The 13,910-nt window shown below is 38.0% G+C and overlaps 1 protein-coding gene across 5 annotated transcripts in view; it reads right to left on the bottom strand.

The window, feature by feature from the left end:
- gramd1bb (GRAM domain containing 1Bb) overlaps nt 1-13,910 on the bottom strand; it is a 165,169-nt gene that overhangs the window by 128,989 nt on the left and 22,270 nt on the right. For 3 of the 5 annotated variants that reach the window (XM_084409070.1, XM_084409066.1, XM_084409067.1), the window contains exon 1: nt 7,658-7,766. The exons of the other annotated variants lie outside the window; for them this stretch is intronic. The gene's annotated coding sequence lies outside the window, so the exon portion shown is untranslated. Of the gene's footprint in view, nt 1-7,657; nt 7,767-13,910 lie in introns of those variants that run through there. 5 annotated transcript variants of the gene reach the window in all.

Here is a 13,910-nt window from a genome sequence, read left to right as displayed (position 1 = left end):
GAAGCATTGTCAGTAACTCAGCGGTCACATTATCCACCCAAGTAACGAAAGGGGAAATCTTTAAACTTTTGATTCAGTTTCCCTATGTTTTTATATATATTTTTGTCACTGAACCAAAAAGGTGAGGAGGATAAATAAGGAGAGAGGAGGAAGGAGACGAGTAACAGGAACACCATCTATCTCTGTCTCTGGTTTGGAGAAGGTGTTCTTTCTATCTTTGTCAGTTCTCCCAAAGCCTGGTGGGTTTAGACAAAAACACCACACAGTCAAACAGATAAACCACATACTAATGCATATGCAATCCTATAAGCATTTATTATGTGTTTTTTTGAGGGGGCAACCAGATGGCCCTTGCACACTGAGGCTGAAATTCGCATACGAAATTTTTGCACGTTAAAAAATAAATGCGACCTCACGTTATGTCAATCACGCTTGCACACTGCCTCCGAAACTTTCATCCATCATAAACAAATTCAGATCAGGTTTGATTTTCTGTGTTTTCGCATCCGTAGCAAGCATTTTGAATGGTGTTTTGAAAATTCAGAGCCACCAAATCACGAATACGAAAAATCACACGGATCTTTACACACCAGATTTAAGTACCATTTTCCATGAGGAACGCAATTATTGCTAAATCTGGGCTGTATGACTTTCTCTGTTACTAAATATAGGTAAAGAAAGAAAGAGGTGGCAATCATGCACTAGAGCGGCATGGTTTGACCTCTGTAACCTCTTAGTTATGTCATTCAGATTCATATCCTATAGATGCAGCAAACAAATCAATAAGTCAAAGTGCTTTGCCCTGTTAAATGAACAATTTCACAGGTTATGTTTTTTTATTTTTTTTTTATCTGCCATATAGGTACAGGGACAAGAAGCAGACCCCATTATACACCTGAGACTCTCTAGTTTGAAAGAGAGAGAGAGAGACAGAGAGTGAGAAAGAAAAAGATGGGCAAGTATACGGCTGAAAAATATCATGAAAGAGATGAAGAGATGTTGCTGGGGGAAGGAAAATGGCAGAGGAAGCGAGAAAACACGAGGGAACAGAGAACCATCACACACCAGAATCATGTCCATTGAACACATAGTTGCAGAATCTCCCTAGAAACATTATAGAGTGACATTACAAAGAGATAAACAACAAGAACAGATTTACTTCAGACAACTTTTATCAAAAATTTAACTGCCTCCGCCTATAGTGTGACATTTCCCTTTTGAACCTCTCTCTCCCTTCAAACACTTACATTTTTCATGACCAATCAACTCCCAGTTTCACCCTATTCTGTCTCATTGAATTCCCTGTTTCACCCAGAAATACAACCAAATACAAAACTAAAGAGGTTGCGAATGCCGTTTCACATGGACTCCAAAGGAAAATCCTTTCTCATCCTGAGCTATTATTCAAAAACTCTCTCTGGTACGAGACCTGAGCGTTTCAGGCAGGTTTCTCACAGTGTCCAAAATGAGAGTGTTTCCAAGTACAACACAAAAAAAGTCCAGTCATGAGGAGGGAGGAGAGAGAGTGAAGAAAGACTGTAGAAAGAGAGATGGCTGAGAGACATTACAAAAGGAAAGAGGAATATCACTGGAAAAAGAAGGTTTACGCGCGTGGAGAGACTTGGACAAGCGGGAGGCCTGAACACGGATGCAGAGGTTGTGTTATTTTTGCTCCATACATTAGTAACATTGCTTTTGCTATGTAACACAGAACCGAGAAATGCTGTTGTTGTAATGTTAGCTATAGTATCAGGAAAGTTTTGAGTGCCGTTGTCTGATTGGAGCTGCTGGCGACCAACAACCAACTCTTGCTTGTGTACTCTTACTGTTTGTTCATTTTTTTGTTCTTCCTTGTTGTTCGTTCGTCATCTTGGTTTCATTTTTCACGAAGCATTATTTTGCTTCGCTTCAGCTATGATAAAGAGACATTACTCTTGCATTGCGTATTCGTTCATTTTAAGGGCGGAGTAATGAAGGGAGGTGTGGGAAATCAACAGTGTTTCTCAGAAATCACTTACTGCACCTTTAACGTCAAACACGCAAAACATTTGTGGACTCGCGCCAAATGAGAGAGGTGTGTATTTACGTATACAAGTTTATATTTATAGCACATTTAGTTTCAGTTTCGCTTTAAATTAATTAATTTAGGCTTGGCGTTTATCACACATGTTGTTTATAATGAATGCGACTAGAATTTATGTTTGTTTTATACTTGTATGTTTCATTCCTGCTCTGTTCATACAGTTAAATTTAAAGTATTTGTTACAGATTGAGGGGAAATACATGTTTATAGTGTGTATAATGTTTGTAAATGTTTTGTTTTATTTACCAGTATTTTACATTATTTCTGAATGCATAATAATAATAATAATAATAATAATAATAATAATAATAATAATAATAATAATAATAATGCAATTTTGACCCGGTGCAAATTATTGGTGCGAGTGTTTATGACCTTATTAAGTGTAACGAGTAAACTTGTGCATGTAAACACAGTCTCAAAACAAGATTAATATTTTATATTTTGAATATTCTGATGCAAAAGTGTACAACACTAATCAGCATCATTATGACTCAAGTATAAGTCCTTTGAAAGACCTACAATAATACTCAAACGCTTATGAGTTTCCTTTTGCTGTTTTATCATAATACAACCACTATTTGTAAGCAATAGCAATATGTCAGAAACGTACAAAAGCGATCCTAATCCTAACAGCATCTTCCTTATTCCTGACTGGATGCAGCTTAGAAATTACAGACAGACACAATTTTCCATCACTGTAAATTATGAATGAGGCTATAGACGACTGTTCCTGTTGTGGAAAGAAACCATCCCAGCAGTGCATATCTCTGTGGATGAATGCTAGCATTAATGCGTGAAAAAAATAACACTATTCATTGATCTCATGGAATAACCAGTGCGCACAAATTACAGACCACTGTTCTTGTATTTAACAGCACACAGAAAGACGGGTCGCTGGGGAAGAGGGCGCACTTTCACGGATACTTAAGACTTGCTAATGGCTGGTCGGTCTCAGGGGGAGGATTTCTTCCAGCTGCTCCAGGTCTTTATAAGTGCGAACAGCACTTTTCCCATGTGAAATTACTGATTAAGGGACAACCACCATCTCAAATTAATTAGCACAGCATGAGCTAGCATGCTAATCAAAATGAACTGTTTACTTCCTTAATACAGGTTTCTGATCTCATTGTGAACAACTCTATATACCATAAATAAACACACATACATAAAAAAAAAACACAAATAAATCTTTGGTCACACTTTATTTCAATAGTCCAATTTAGACATTCTAGTAACTATAAGTAACTTTGCAACTAACTACATGTCAACTAACTCTTAGTATTAATAGAGTGTCTGCTTAATATCCGCTAACTCTTTATTGTGATGCTCCTCAACAGTCATTCTACTGTAACTTTGCAAGTACATGTCAACTTATTCAACTAACCATAACCCCAACCTAACAATCTGATAGTTAGTTGACAGGTAGTTGTAAATTAATGAGAGTTAGTTGACATCTAGTTGCAAAGTTACTTACAGTTAGAATGGCTAAAGTGGACTATTGAAATAAAGTGTAACCTAAGTAGTGGAACTTAAAGGGGTCATATAATGCCATTTTTGTACAAGCTAATATGATTCTTTAGGGTCTAAATTAAAAGTTTGTAATATACTTTAATTAAAAATTCTCATTAGTATTGTGAGAAAACACTCATTTTACCTGGTCAAAAACAGCTCTGTTTTCAGCACGTCGTTTAAGTGCATGTGTCTTTAAATGATAATGAGCTTTGCTCGTTTCTGAATGGTTGGTTAAAGTAATGTCACTTTGCTCTATCTTTGTATGTACTGGCAGGGTAGAGTAGTGAGATACGAACGCTATGCATTTACTGATGTATACGTTAGTTCATAGACAGATTGATGTTACAGCTAATGGTCATGAAAAACTTTTTTTTCGGTAAATGTAGGCTTGTCAGTGATGCGTAACGTTATCTATGCAGTGTTAGGTACAACTGTCAGGGCTGAAGCACTAACATTTTACTGATCTGTTTAAAAAATAACCAGTCGGTGAGACTATGACAGTCATCAGGCACATAAACAACACATACTCAGACAGGAGCTAATACCTTTTTCAATGTTCTCGTTTATAAAGCAGTCTGGTGAAATGATTCGCGCAAACATGAAAGCATTGCTGTTGCGCGGACTATGATGACAGACAGCTCGCTCACGAGCGAGGGCGGGTCTGTGTTGAAACGCTGCTGTCAATCAACAATCGTGGGAGGGATGTCGATTTTGTGACGTCACAAAATTGAACGGCTTGATTTGAAATGGGGGAAAACATATAAGAAGATAAAAAATAAAAACCCTAGATGGATTTTTATCATTTTATGATGGTTGTGTACAGGCACTGCCAACACACATTTCAGTACAATCAACTTGTAAAAGTGCATGTACCATTATATTTTTGCAGTGTATAGTCAGTATCGAGTGGCTTTAGAAAAATGTCACTAAAGTGCCCAGCCACATTCTTTCCATGATTATAATGTTGGGGTGGATTATTTCTTAATAATGACTCATGTCTGACATGACATTCCACATCCGAAGCTGAAAAAAAGATCCGAAAGGTGTACAATCTGAGGTGCTTAGTTCAGTTTGTGGGTAGAATATATCATCATCTTCCGTCTCCTCAGGCAAACTGCCAGTGTGTGTTTTGATGTAACTGGACGGAAATCGTAATGCGTTTCAGAATCACAGCCACTTCTGCCCATGGGGAATAACCTGCATTTAATACTTCTGTCCTAGTCTGTTGAATTGGTGGATAGGTTTTTGTTTCTGAAGGTATTTCTGCTGACCTTATTTCACACTACAATAAGTCATTAATTTATTCATTTTATTAGGACCACTCCGGAGCATTTCCATTGTGCCCTGAAGTCAGGTCATTTTCCACAGAGTTTATTTACAGAGAAGCGGTGTTTAACACAGTTGAGTTATGATTTCTCTGGGGTGAAAAGTGAAGGATGATGACTCCAAGCCTGTCCCCGCAGCAGACTTAACCCTAATGGATTTTCCTCTCTACATCTCTCCCGTCCTCCATCTATTATCCCTATCAGTGTTCGTTACAGCTCTGCTCATTACAAATGAGGAGTATAAGAGATAGATGCATTCAATATTACAAATGTCTCACACATACTTCATGATGTGTCGTCCTTTCCTTTCAAACCGTTAACAATACACGCAAACCACCTCAGATCCAATCAATTCTTAACAATACAAGCAAATCAGCTCAGAACCAAGGAATGAATTAATAATCAATCAAAAAGTAGGGCTGTCAAATTCTTTTAGATTACTAAAATGTAATGAAACCATTAAAAACAGAATCCAGATTGGAATGGAAATGGAATATTGATATGGAATTTGATATAAAAAAATAAAAAAAGCCAATTCAAGAGCCCTATACAGCAATAAAAATAAATATATAGTAGAGGCCAACCTATTTATCGGTCTGCCGATTTATCGGGCGATATGAGCCTGTCGCAGATATATCGGTATCGCGTTTATGATGCAGATATGCCGCCGATATGAACTTAGTAGTACTTAGGCCTATTTCAAATAGTATTTAAGTAAAAGTACTGTCCATATGTAACGTGTTTTCATTATGGTACAATTACTTTTACTTAAGTAAAAGGATCTGAGTACTTCCTCCACTGGTAAAGACTAGAGGAATTAAGACTAATAATAGAAGATAACAAGGTTTTGCCAGTGACACTTTTGATATATAGAAGTTATTTTTTATATAACGTGACTAAATAAAAAGTCATTAGTGAAGATTATGCAACAGTATTTAGAATATAATATAGAATAGAACATGCAATGCAAACTAGTTTGATTACAACTCAAATGTATCATTCTCATTCTATCATTCACCCTGCCTCCATTACATATCTTTGTCACACAAGTGTTTGATCACCACATTTGAGTGATCATTGCAAAAAAAATTTTTATATACGGATATATTGTGTTTATGTATACTGTATTCTATACAAAGTACCAGTCAAAAGTTTGTACACACGAATGGCAAAGTGATACTATAATATGCACATAAATAATATTGATACTGTATTATAATATATACTGTGCAAAAGTCTTAGATCAGTTATTTATATCTTTTGCCGTAGTGTGTCAGTAGGAAATATCAGTTTACATTTCCAAACATTCTTTTTGCCATTAATTGTAATAATCCAGTGAGATTTCAGGTGTCCCAAATGATGCATAAATGCTCTACGTACTCTAGCATCTAGTGTGCAATTGTTATAAGGTTATTTTGACATTCACATTGGAGTCTGATAGTCCCTTCCACTATATAAATAAAGGGGCCATTCACACAGAACATATTTTTTTGCTATTGCAGGTCAGTGAAGCGGAAAAAGTCAAGGTCTAAGCGTTGCGAATTTAGAACGAAGCGTCATGCACGAGATGCTGCAAAAGATGTGAGTGCACCGGTTAAAGACGTCCACCTAGCGAGTGTTTACGTTGAAAAACAATGGGAAAGTAGCGCAGTGGAATGGGAAAGTGCGTTCTGTGTGAATGTCCCCTAACGCTCTACACCACGTTTTATCTGCTAATTAAGTGCATCATCTGGATATTTAAATTGCAGTTTATTTTTGTGAACACACTATACTCTATTTATACAACAAAATGTCACAGCATTGTACGTGTATGTGATTTGGGGGTCTGATATAGAGGCAGAACCACTGAAGAACCTTTAGTTTTAAGAGTGAATGAATTAAAACTTTCAATCAAAACAAACTCTGTAAATACGGAATCTGGCTCAGCTGTCAAATAGTTGACTGTAGGCTGCTCAAAGACATGGAAATAAAACACATATTAATTTCTAACACCACTTTTTGTCTGTTCAATAATTTACTCGTCCATTGCAACAATCTCTGATTTATTATTTTAAGGGTCGATTATAAGCAAATATTGGTGTGTGAATTACATACTATATCATTTGCACTTGTTACTATGCACTTCTGGTTAAATGCATTTCATTGCTTCTACTATTACGCTACACAATGCCGATCAAGTGGAGTCAAATATAATCAAACTGCTTTTGAATCTGAAATACTAATGGGAAGTTGACAAGTTCTGCTGTGTAAATGCTGTACTCCATCTAAATCTACTTTAAACAGCACTTATGCACAGTAGTAAAGGGGTTTTATTACTATGCATGCAGCTTTTATGAGCTCAAATTATTTGGAATAACAACTTTAAAAGATCCATTCGTCACACAGCAAGACCATTGGAATTAACTACTGAAGGCAAATAAGTGATTCAAATACTGAAAAACCCCTCTTTCTCTACATTCTATATCTATATCTCATGGATATGTTCTGCATCACACAGCCAGCAGAAGTAATATAAGATTTAATGGTTATTTAATAAGGGAACCTTTACAGTCAGACGGCTGCTTCTCACTGTTATGTATGCATGTGTACACACACACACACACACACACGCCACAATAATACACATCACACACAGCATGCAGCAAGTAAAAACAGTGCAAAATAAGAGCAGAAGAATGGCAAACACACACAAAGCAAGCTTTATCCACACATTGACTCAGTGATGCTCCGTTACCTTACAGCAGCTGAAGACAACACACTACGAGAGCGCTTCACTTTGCCATGCCATCTGCTCCGAGCACAGGGTGCAAAGACCGGGAACAACTCTGTCTTCCAACTCTGACGTTCTCTCCCGTGCTCTCTCTCACACACACTTTCGGCAGAAAGACTGCTCCTGTACATGTACACCTCTCTCTCCCTCCCCTTCCCCCTCTCCCACTCTCTCCCTCCCTACCTCCCTCCCACTCTCTCGCTCTCGCTCTCCCTCTCCCTCTTTCCTGCCCTCATTAGATCACTGAATTGACTACTTCTCACATGCATGTTTGTTTATGGAGAAATGAGTGAGTGTGAACACGTGTGTATTACTGGTTTTCCATATTAACCCTCTGATGCATTACCGGTAATTGTTCATCACAATGGAAAAAATACTGTGTCTTCATTTGTTTTTCAAAATAAGAAAATAATCATCAGCTGGTCATTAAAAAAAAAAAAAAAAAAAATGTACACCTTAAAATGTTCAACAACCAATCAGAACGAAGCATTCACCAGCTCTGTAGTATTCCCCTTTTTCCTAATGAGCAGCATTAGAATATGTGAGGCACTTCCGGTTTGAGGAAGTTCCACTCAAAAAGACTGAAACAAATCATTTCAAATCATAAAGTTGTACGACAAATAATCCTTATCCGTCAATTTGACTGAATGAGCTGTAAAATTTCCTTCATCTTCTCATGTTCAGACTTCAAGAGAATATTGTAACGCTTGGTATTTTAATGTGATGTGGTATAACAAGCATATCTATAGTAAGAGCTATTTTCAGTCACCACATTATTTTCTTCCTGATTCTTTTCTTTTTTTTCCCTTTGTATTCTGCAGTAAGAGTGAAAAATGATACTGCGCATTTGTGGTCTGCTCTTCTGGTTTAATTTATGATATGTTCCATTAATAATTCACTGGAATGCATGAAGAACCTCTCTTATTTTCAACCCAAATCCTCATGTCCAGGTTTGTTTTTTCACACAGATGCTTTAAAAAGGTAATTGTCTCCCCTTTTGTCTATTAAATCCCTATTAGCAGTACTTACTGGAATGTTTCTAAAGCAGGTAAATACAATATTCATTGTCTGTCAAAAAGTGTGTGTGTGTGTGTGTGCGTGTGTAAATCTCAAGTTATGTCAACAGAACTCATCAAAATAATGTTTGCAACTTAAATACACTCACCTAAAGGATTATTAGGAACACCATACTAATACTGTGTTTGACCCCCTTTCGCCTTCAGAACTGCCTTAATTCTACGTGGCATTGATTCAACAAGGTGCTGAAAGCATTCTTTAGAAATGTTGGCCCATATTGATAGGATAGCATCTTGCAGTTGATGGAGATTTGTGGGATGCACATCCAGGGCACGAAGCTCCCGTTCCACCACATCCCAAAGATGCTCTATTGGGTTGAGATCTGGTGACTGTGGGGGCCATTTTAGTACAGTGAACTCATTGTCATGTTCAAGAAACCAATTTGAAATGATTCGAGCTTTGTGACATGGTGCATTATCCTGCTGGAAGTAGCCATCAGAGGATGGGTACATGGTGGTCATAAAGGGATGGACATGGTCAGAAACAATGCTCAGGTAGGCCGTGGCATTTAAACGATGCCCAATTGGCACTAAGGGGCCTAAAGTGTGCCAAGAAAACATCCCCCACACCATTACACCACCACCACCAGCCTGCACAGTGGTAACAAGGCATGATGGATCCATGTTCTCATTCTGTTTACGCCAAATTCTGACTCTACCATCTGAATGTCTCAACAGAAATCGAGACTCATCAGACCAGGCAACATTTTTCCAGTCTTCAACTGTCCAATTTTGGTGAGCTTGTGCAAATTGTAGCCTCTTTTTCCTATTTGTAGTGGAGATGAGTGGTACCCGGTGGGGTCTTCTGCTGTTGTAGCCCATCCGCCTCAAGGTTGTGCGTGTTGTGGCTTCACAAATGCTTTGCTGTATACCTCGGTTGTAACGAGTGGTTATTTCAGTCAAAGTTGCTCTTCTATCAGCTTGAATCAGTCGGCCCATTCTCCTCTGACCTCTAGCATCAACAAGGCATTTTCGCCCACAGGACTGCCACATACTGGATGTTTTTCCCTTTTCACACCATTCTTTGTAAACCCTATAAATGGTTGTGCGGGAAAATCCCAGTAACTGAGCAGATTGTGAAATACTCAGACCAGCCCGTCTGGCACCAACAACCATGCCACGCTCAAAATTGCTTAAATCACCTTTCTTTCCCATTCTGACATTCAGTTTGGAGTTCAGGAGATTGTCTTGACCAGGACCACACCCCTAAATGCATTGAAGCAACTGCCATGTGATTGGTTGATTGGTTGATTAGATGATTGCATTAATGAGAAATTGAACAGGTGTTCCTAATAATCCTTTAGGTGAGTGTATCTTGCAACCATGCATTTAATTAATAAGTGGTAATAGGCCCCTTGAGAGTGTATAAAGATAACAGATAGAAAATGTATCTAAAAAGGTAGCAGTTTGGAAGTTAGTTAGCATTACAAACCCCCTTTAAATATAAAAATAGCAATACAAATCTTAAAACAATTAGTATGATCAAAGACACCTTAATTGAAGAATTCTTGGAATGTCAAATGAAAAGAGTTATTTATGTAAAAGATATACCAAAAACAATCACATAAGATATCACATAAATAAAAAAATTTGATTATGTATTTATAACCCCACAGGATAGATGCTGTTCTGGGGATTAACATTCTTTCAGTGTCTGTGATCATTTCATGCACACATCTTCATTCGTGTCTTATCATCTGGCACTCACTGCAGTGGAGCACTATGCCCATGTTTCATTATGAATACATGCTGCACGATGAGAGAACTATGAGATTTGTGATGAATTTTTGCTCTCGAGTGAGGGAAGTAGAACGAGGTCTGTTTTATATTAACCTTTTTTAGATTAGTTTTGAAAGGCTATTATTGATACGCAATGACTGAATAGGGCATCTCAAAATCATAACTGAATTTACATTAAAAAGAAATCCCTTTATATAGACTATAAAGTCTCAACTGATCAGCCGCATTCAAAAGTATTGTACAATGCCCAATAATACCTGATAAACTTTGTCTCAGTGTGAGGCAGTGCATTGTGAAGGCTGATAAACTGAGAGCTTATCTTTCTGATAAAATACCCTGCAGTCTCCTGTAATTCAAACATTTTCCTATCATAGACAAATTCTGACACATTTATGCATTTTAAGGGAATTAAACTCCCATTAAGGTGCAAAATCGTCTGTCAATCTCTCATAGAAAAATGTGCAAATCGTGCAATGCCTTTCAGGTTAATTATACTAAAAACCTGGTTGTCACTTTGATGCTGGTGTTAATTAGTTGCATGACGCAGAATATATCAGACACTTTTAAAACTCTGAGAAAATATACAGGAGAATGCACGTGTGTATTCAATTCTAACAGACAATTCTAACATTAACAACCATGAATACAAAGATGAGAACCGACAACGAAAAGCAGCAAACAAGGGAACTAAACGAGTTGTAACTAATAAGTAGCCATGGTAACAGATGAGGAGGAATAAGTAACTAAGGGAACTAACTAGGAAACAATAAACAAAGGATCAACAGTGTAAAAAATTATTTTCATGATTTATTACTACTTTTTTACTTCTGTCAAATCAACTTAAGCTGGGGCCACGCTAAAAGAGTTTTAAAATCTTATAAGGTTTTCAAAATGTGAGAGACCGCAGACATGACCATCAAAAATAATAGATTTAACCGTTTTGTTCCTCTAGTGTGTGGAGTGCCGCAATGTGACTAGGAAAACACACCACTAACAGATTCAATTCACAAACAACCAGAATCCCACCTGTGAACACAGGAAATCTCGCATAATCTCTTGATTCAAACGGGACTTTAAAGTAAACAAACATGGCGGACAACCGGCAAGAAGAAATGACGCTAATAGTGTATGGATTACTTTTTACAAAAAATTTGCAGGAGGAAAAAAAGAAAAATGTTTATATGAAGTCGTGGAGACAGTGTGAACATGGACTTTACATTTTACAGTATGGGGACGGGGACTACGGAGTGGGCAGGTGACAAGGAGGGACTGGGTCATCTACTGGATTCCCTGGAGTGAGTGCTGGGGTGGGAACAAGGGTGGGAGCTGACATCGCTGTGAGTTGGATGAGCCAGAGCTCCTTGACTGGCTCACGAGAGGATTGCCACCACAGTGTGGACTTTGAGATGGATTTGTCAGTGGTCTCGGGATGGAGGTGGCTTCCAGTTATAGCCCCGGGACAGACAAGTTGGCAGGCTCTGGCTCTGAGGGTGTAGGCAGCTCTCGCACATGGTTTGTGGCGGGCTCAGGCATCAAGGTTAGGTCTGCAGTGGAATATTTCTCTTGTCCTCCAGGACACTCTGGGGCTGGAACGATGGATCCTGTCTGGAGCGGACAGGAAGGTGGCTGCTGGAGATGATGGATATCTCAGGGAGTTGGAGACTCCTGTGGTGAGGTAGGATCCGAACAGCCACAAGGTGTAATCCACAAACTTGGCAAAACAGCAGTGATCCTCCCCCATCAGCAGCATTTAGCCAAGGATATCCATCCTGCTTCAGAAAAGATGCTTGAACGTGTCATCGCCCCAGCGCACCTCATTGAAGATGTTTCTACAATGAGTTGCGTGTAAGGGCTCACGTAATCCTCTAGTGTCTGTAGAAAACAGTCCTCTTTATCAGTTAAGATCAGTTCTTGCGTCACGTTGATGCTGGTGTTAATTGCATGGCAGAATATGTGTCTTGGTGAGCCTTGATTAAAATAAAATTCTGGCACACAAATAAAGCAAACTATTGAATCTAAAAACACAACTTGTGCACTGGGACAGATCTTGTTAGTAGAGGTCATGCAATCTCTGAGTGCAATTGCTATGAATATCGCTAGAAATGGGCCCATGCATCTCACTGGAGCGCTCTTACAATAATGATCATGTCATGGACAAGCACCAAGCAGGTCAAAGGTCATCAGTAAGCAGGTTTGCATGCACTTGAAATCTATTAAAAATCAGCTTATTAATGTATTCCGTTTTACCGATTTACATGCAAACTAATGACCTAGATATGCAAGAAAAACTTACGGATACAGCATTTTGACTTTACCACTTTTTGAAAACACATTTTTCATTCTTGGGTCAAGAAAGAGTCTTTCTTGAATTTTTCCTCCCCTACCGCAAAACACTCACTCTGGCATGATGTGCTTAAATCTGCAGTGAGGATGCTATCCTGTCACATATCATACATGCATATTTTAATAAGCCGACATACAAAGGTTAAGCTGTTTACATACCGGGCAAAATCAGCGTCAATGGGTTTATGCTTAAGGAAAATGGGTTAACGTGTTTACATGACCACACACATTGTAGGCTTATTAATCATAATTGGGTTAAGAACATACATGTAAACATGCTAACATGTTGCATGCACACAGACAGGTCTTCTCAGGAACAAGAAAGCAAGAACATGAAAACATTTCATTCTGCAGTGACTTTCACACACTGTAATTGTGGTTGGATTCGGTACAGTCTGACTTCTGCACGTAAGACTCAGAGGTCAAAGTCATCTTCACCCCATAATATATCCATTTATCCAAATGGGCACACTCACACATTCTCCTATGTGAAAAAGTAATGCATGGGATATAAAAAGATTGACTTTTCTTTCTGTCAGTTGCTTAGCTATCCATGATGGTGAAATTGGATCTTCCAGTAACCTTTATTACACAGAAAGCTCAAGATGATCACCCAGTGTTAAAATATAATGAATAAAAGAGCATGGAGCCTAAAAAAAAAAAGGAAAAAAAAGTAATACAATTATTTCTATCTATCTATCTATATCAAACATGTATATCTGTGATATTCTGAGTGATGTTCTTGCTTCCATTAAAGTTCAAGATGCTCTTTGGATTATTCTCAAATCATGCTGGTGAACATGAACATCAGGTTTTCCACAAACTTAAGGAGTTCATGCAGCTTGAGTGCTGCTGTCATTAAACAACAAATAGGGGGAAAACCACATACTAAGACATTCTGAAATTCATATTCATATTCATTTGCCACTTAAACTATTTTCTGTGAAATTATGCAGACAATAACATTGGTAATGTAATATATATATATACACACACACACACACACAAGAAGTGCAATAGTTCTCCTAAAGGTGAGAGCTCTCATGGCAATCACCTCT

This window comes from Rutilus rutilus, assembly GCF_951802725.1.
Source record: "Rutilus rutilus genome assembly, chromosome: 5".
Taxonomy (NCBI): Eukaryota; Metazoa; Chordata; class Actinopteri; order Cypriniformes; family Leuciscidae; genus Rutilus; species Rutilus rutilus.
The sequence above is the reverse complement of the archived record's forward strand: the minus strand, read 5'-3'. Positions and strand labels throughout refer to the sequence as shown.